The following is a 6,813-nucleotide window of genomic DNA, read 5'->3' as shown; positions in this document are numbered from 1 at the left end:
CGTAAATGGAATACATTATTGTTCATTATTTCATTTGAATAAAACTTTATTCCATAGAATTACTCTATTTTACAAGGAAAATAGAATTATATATGGGAAATGCTCTTCGATAAAAGACAAAAAGATAGTATAATGATCCCGTTTAATGTATGTTTCTTCGGATACAATTGTTAATATTTGAGTCACATAATTTCCAATTTTCTATTACACTAGATTTTGACCCGCGCTTTGGAAGCGCGGAATATTTTACGATGAAAATTTCACTAATAATTTAACAAATATATTGGTAATTTTTAAAGAGTGTGTATTTAAAATATTTTTGCATTTAAATCAGTGTTTTTAAATTCAACTTGATTGTGATTATACCGGTTAATCCGGAGATCTGACAATTCAATTTAGGTTTTTAAAATATACATATTTAAAAAATCACTAAAACCCGAGACTAACCAATTGAACTGATGGATGACCGATATGTAATCTAATTGGATTTAAATTGTAATAGTTTCATAATTTGTAATCTTATAATCCAAATTTTAAAGTTCATTATTTTGCAATTTATGAAATTATAACCTTTCTACAAAATTTTAAAGAGAAAATGATATATATAAAATAACTAAAATTAATTATTGTATTGTTTGGAAACATTGATAGTAGTATAAAATATATTGTTTGGAAACATTGATAGTAGTATAAAAAATAAGTATACTGTTTGGAAACATGGATAATAGTATAAAGAAAAGAATATTAGTGATTTAATGTAGATTTAACTATAAAGTATAAATGTGTATTTAATTTAAAAACTTACAAAATAAATGTTAGGTCTAACAGAATGTTTCTGTTTTAATAAGATAGATTCACCAACTTGATTTGTAATAAGACAACAGAGGATAGAATGTCAATATGTGGTTAGGTCTTTTTGGACAAAGTAAATCACTACCAAATCATTTCAATAATATAAATTGTTCTGTAACTGACAAATAGAAGTTGTAAAAAAATAAAACCGCAGAGCCTTCACTCATCACGGTGAGTAGAAGAGATCTTTATGCCAGTTTAATTCTAGAAAACGTTTACGCTTTGATTTTACAGATACATAACTATAGAGGATGCTTCAATCACTGCATAACCATAGCAACATCTAGCACAAATCTTGATCAAAACAGTCTCAGGACATTTTTTATAAATGTCATAATTGACAAAGATTACATCAAAGTTGATTAGATTTGGCAAAATCATTTTTAGTTGTTTATTATGTCCACCAAACGTGATATTAGAAAACGATAACAGTAGTTGCAATGTCAAAATTTATTTAGGTATTATATGATTAGACAAACCAGGATCACTACCGTACCATTGCACAGACAAATATTTCGGCATTTGCGCTTATATATAACATTAAGGTTCTATCTGAATGCGTGATCACACACAAACACAAGTCAAATATAGCTCCTGCCTCGTCTTGTTTTCTGCCATGGCTATTTTTGTAACGACCCTGATTTTTCATTTTGATTTTTGCTGGGATCTTTTTTGGCCTTTATTAAAAATTAAAGCCCAATTCTCTCTTTTTACTTTGTCCCATATTGGAAGTTTGAGTTTTCTACCTCACTTCTTTCTCCTATATATTAGACTCCTCTTCTTCTCTTTATTCACATCAAGTCAAAGTATTCTTTGCGCGTGACAAGTTGTTGTTAAATTATTCAACGACCAGTCACTAGTTAATTTTTCCGGTGAGATTTCCGGCGAGCTTCCGGCGGGATTTTGGACGAGCTTCCGGCGGCATTTCTGGGCGAGCTTCCGGTGGGTTTTTCTAGTAAGTATGCCGCTTTCATATTTCTAGTATAGGAATCCATTTTAGGGAAGTTACTATTTTAGGAAAGTTTCTATTTCGGGAAACTTTATTCCTGAGACTCTGCGCCTAAGTCATTGACTCTCGTGTTGCAGTTGACCTCAGTTTGATCATTTCCGTTGTTCGTTCCAGTCAGTTGCTAAGGTGAGGGCTATTCTGTTAAATCCTGAGCTAGTTTATTACTACTATTATGGAAAGTTTAGTTTCGAAACATGTTCTGTCTCTTTGAATCGAGTTTGATTGGAGTCTTATTTGTTTATTATTATTTGCTTGTTAAATTGGAAATAGGATAATAGAGGATTCAACGTTTGATTGAATTGAATGAGTTAAAAATTGTTATATATATATATATATATATATGTAAGTCTGTTATGAGATTGCGGGGCACAAAGATCTTGTGCTAACGGCGCATTATTTGGAGATTGCGGGACACAGAGACGTTTGTGTTAGCGGCGCATTGTATGGAGATTGCGGGGCATATAGACGTCTATGCTAGCGGCGCATTGTGTGTGGGATTGCGGGGTACAAAGACGTTTGTACTAGCGGCGCATAGGTGATTGCGGGGTACAAGGATGGACTCTTGTACTAGCGGCGCATAGAGTTATATATTTATATTCTTATGAGGAGAATGCGGGGTGCAAAGAATATCTATGTACTATCAGCGCTTTTGGTGTTTTGTGTGGTGTATTAGATGCCGTGTTTGTTTCATGCTAGAGCTAGGCCTACATGGTCGTAGTGCTATGTACTGAGTCTGTGGTTTGCGGGTTAGCATCCCATACCTCACTGAGTGACTCCCCTGTTGCTCATCCCTCTTTTCTTTCCCCTTTTCAGGTGAGACTGGCCAACAGGAGTGATTGCTTTCGGATTGGTGCATTTGGAAGTTTATTTCTTATTTTCAGACTTTCGGTTTTTAGCTTTTATCTATATTTTCCAGGATTTATGCTATTATTGGATTTATGTTTATTTATTGGATTTATGATGAGTAATAAATGAAGATTTTGGAGATTTTTATTTATTATATTATTTTGAAAAATCGGGGTATTACAATTTGGTATCAGAGCGGGGTTCCGTCCCGGCTCTGACCCGGGACGGCGATTTATGGGACTCGGATTTCAGTGATTTTTCAATGTTTTGGGATTGGGAGTTTTAAAAAAAAAAAAAAAATATGCACCCTTCTGCCGAGCATCATTCGGTTAGTCATTAGAGATTCTGATTTTCTTTTCTTCTGCAGGTGAAGACCAAGTTTCTTTCGTTTCCATTGTCTATTATCTTGTGTCTTTTTTTTTTTCTTCGAAGCTGTGGACGTCCTTTCTTCGTCTCTTCGAATTCGGGACGAATTCCGGTTAAGTGGGGGAGAATTGTAACGACCCTGATTTTTCATTTTGATTTTTGCTGGGATCTTTTTTGGCCTTTATTAAAAATTAAAGCCCAATTCTCTCTTTTTACTTTGTCCCATATTGGAAGTTTGAGTTTTCTACCTCACTTCTTTCTCCTATATATTAGACTCCTCTTCTTCTCTTTATTCACATCAAGTCAAAGTATTCTTTGCGCGTGACAAGTTGTTGTTAAATTATTCAACGACCAGTCACTAGTTAATTTTTCCGGTGAGATTTCCGGCGAGCTTCCGGCGGGATTTTTGGACGAGCTTCCGGCGGCATTTCTGGGCGAGCTTCCGGTGGGTTTTTCTAGTAAGTATGCCGCTTTCATATTTCTAGTATAGGAATCCATTTTAGGGAAGTTACTATTTTAGGAAAGTTTCTATTTCGGGAAACTTTATTCCTGAGACTCTGCGCCTAAGTCATTGACTCTCGTGTTGCAGTTGACCTCAGTTGATCATTTCCGTTGTTCGTTCCAGTCAGTTGCTAAGGTGAGGGCTATTCTGTTAAATCCTGAGCTAGTTTATTACTACTATTATGGAAAGTTTAGTTTCGAAACATGTTCTGTCTCTTTGAATCGAGTTTGATTGGAGTCTTATTTGTTTATTATTATTTGCTTGTTAAATTGGAAATAGGATAATAGAGGATTCAACGTTTGATTGAATTGAATGAGTTAAAAATTGTTATATATATATATATATATGTAAGTCTGTTATGAGATTGCGGGGCACAAAGATCTTGTGCTAACGGCGCATTATTTGGAGATTGCGGGACACAGAGACGTTTGTGTTAGCGGCGCATTGTATGGAGATTGCGGGGCATATAGACGTCTATGCTAGCGGCGCATTGTGTGTGGGATTGCGGGGTACAAAGACGTTTGTACTAGCGGCGCATAGGTGATTGCGGGGTACAAGGATGGACTCTTGTACTAGCGGCGCATAGAGTTATATATTTATATTCTTATGAGGAGAATGCGGGGTGCAAAGAATATCTATGTACTATCAGCGCTTTTGGTGTTTTGTGTGGTGTATTAGATGCCGTGTTTGTTTCATGCTAGAGCTAGGCCTACATGGTCGTAGTGCTATGTACTGAGTCTGTGGTTTGCGGGTTAGCATCCCATACCTCACTGAGTGACTCCCCTGTTGCTCATCCCTCTTTTCTTTCCCCTTTTCAGGTGAGACTGGCCAACAGGAGTGATTGCTTTCGGATTGGTGCATTTGGAAGTTTATTTCTTATTTTCAGACTTTCGGTTTTTAGCTTTTATCTATATTTTCCAGGATTTATGCTATTATTGGATTTATGTTTATTTATTGGATTTATGATGAGTAATAAATGAAGATTTTGGAGATTTTTATTTATTATATTATTTTGAAAAATCGGGGTATTACAATTTTAGTATCTGGTGACACAGAAGGGCAAGGCTCTGGCGATCAAGGCAGCAAGTGCGGTGGCTGGATCACTCTTCCGTTCATGATCGGTTTGTGTTTGTGTTTTTTTTTCTTTTTTTTTGGTTTATGTTTTTGGCTCAAGAAACACAGAGAAATTGTAGTTTTTCTTTTTTTTAGAGGAAAAAAAGAGAAATGGTAGTTACTGTGTGGTTATTTGTGATGCAGGTACAATATTAGGACTGTCCATTGCTTTTTTTGGATCGATATTGAACTTAATTGTCTTCTTGATTGAGGAATTCAACATCAAGAGCATCGCTGCTGCTCAGATTTCAAATATTTTCAATGGATGTATTTCCATGTCCCCAGTTGTTGCAGCCATTCTAGCCGATTCTTTCTTTGGAAACATTCCCGTCATCATGGCTTCTACTCTCATTTCTCTACTCGTAAAATTCAAAAACTCATTAATTATCTACTATATTCAAAATAGACTACTAGCTCACCATTTTCAAAACGTTTTTTTCTCCAGGACATCTTTCTTTTGACTATTATCGCATCTTTGGACTACTTGAGACCTAGACCGTGTGAAACGGGCTCAGTCCTGTGCCAATCACCATCAACATTCCAGCTTGATATCCTGTATGCAGCCTTAACTCTAGTGGCTACTGGATCAGCTGGGACGCGAACGACTTTGGTATCTGTTGGCGCAAACCAATACGAGAAACCTAAAGATCAAGGAAGTTTCTTCAACTGGTACTTCCTCACGGCAAGTGCAGGCACGATTATTAGCGCGACAGCCATTATATATACTCAGGATAACGCTGGCTGGAAGCTCGGGTTTGGTCTTTGCGCTGCTGCTAATTTGATCAGTTTCATCATATTCATCTCCGGGAAGCGGCTCTACAAGCATGACAAACCAATGGGAAGTCCTTTCACGAGTCTACTCCGCGTTTTAGTCTCTGCTATAGCGAAAAGAAAAGCTGTGATCTCTTCCAAAGACGAAGTCTATTATCACGGCGGGCTCGGAGAAAAGGACGATACTTCTGCTGTAATGCCCTCTAAAAGCTTCAGGTGAAAACAAAAAGGATTGGCTGATCCATGAATTTTAAAACCGGAACTGAAAGAGTTTAATTACATGTGCAGGTTCTTGAACCGTGCAGCGTTGAAGACCGAAGGGGAGAGTGGTGAAATTAATAACATGTGGAGACATTGCTCTGTTCAGGAAGTAGAAGATTTCAAATCCGTTCTTCGGATTCTTCCTTTGTGTCTAGCCATCGTATTAGTTGGTATTCCCAGTGGGATACAAACGAGCTTGATGGTACTCCAAGCTCTAGTCACGGACCGTGGGCTCGGTCCTCACTTTAAAGTCCCGGCCGGGTCTGTCCAAGTCATAGCAGTCATCTTCTCATGCATCTTCATCATATTGAACAACTGGTTTATCTATCCGATGTACCAACGGCTAACCAACAAGCCGCTGACACCACTTCAAAAAATGGGTATAGGCCAGGTTTTCATCATCCTAAACATGGCGATATCCGCAGTTGTGGAAGCAAAAAGGCTAAAAACAGTTGAAAGTGAGGACCTCATGTCAGTGGCATGGTTGTTTCCTCCTCTCGTGATAGTAGGAATAGGCGACGCCTTCCAGTTACCGGCCAGTGCTGAGTTGTTCTATGGAGCATTGCCGGAGTCTTTGAGGAACACCGCAATTTCATTGACCTCATTGGCGATTGGAATCTCGTTTTATCTTACCACAGCTGTCATAGATGTGATCCAGAGGACGACCGAGTGGTTACCAAATGACATTAACCATGGAAGAGTTGATAATGTTTACTGGGTTTTAGTCATAGGAGGAGTCTTGAACCTTGGTTATTTCCTTGTCTGCTCTTGGTTTTACAGTTACAAAACCCTCAGGGATGAAAGGGTCTATACACCTCCCCGTAGAAATTAATCTGAGTCCTTTCATATGCATCGAATACTCCCATATCAATTTAAAAAACACCTCAAGAATGATGATCAGGTACAAGATCACAAAGATGTTATAATGTAAGAACAAAACATGTGTTTCAATTTAACTTGTGAGTTTGTGTTTGTGTTTGCAGTACCACCCATGTCGAAGTGTGTGTTTTTTCATATGTAATATAATTGTTTTATAAAAAAATTAGACTAGCTAATATACTTCTTCTGTCTCATTTTACTTTAACGTTAGTTT

General features: G+C 37.2%; 1 pseudogene; it reads left to right on the top strand.

The window, feature by feature from the left end:
* The first annotated feature begins 4,023 nt into the window (after positions 1 to 4,023).
* Positions 4,024 to 6,552, top strand: LOC108850820 (protein NRT1/ PTR FAMILY 2.3-like; annotated as a pseudogene).
* Positions 6,553 to 6,813: the final 261 nt, after the last annotated feature.

This window comes from Raphanus sativus, chromosome 4 (assembly GCF_000801105.2).
Source record: "Raphanus sativus cultivar WK10039 chromosome 4, ASM80110v3, whole genome shotgun sequence".
NCBI classification, from domain to species: Eukaryota; Viridiplantae; Streptophyta; class Magnoliopsida; order Brassicales; family Brassicaceae; genus Raphanus; species Raphanus sativus.
The sequence above is the reverse complement of the archived record's forward strand: the minus strand, read 5'-3'. Positions and strand labels throughout refer to the sequence as shown.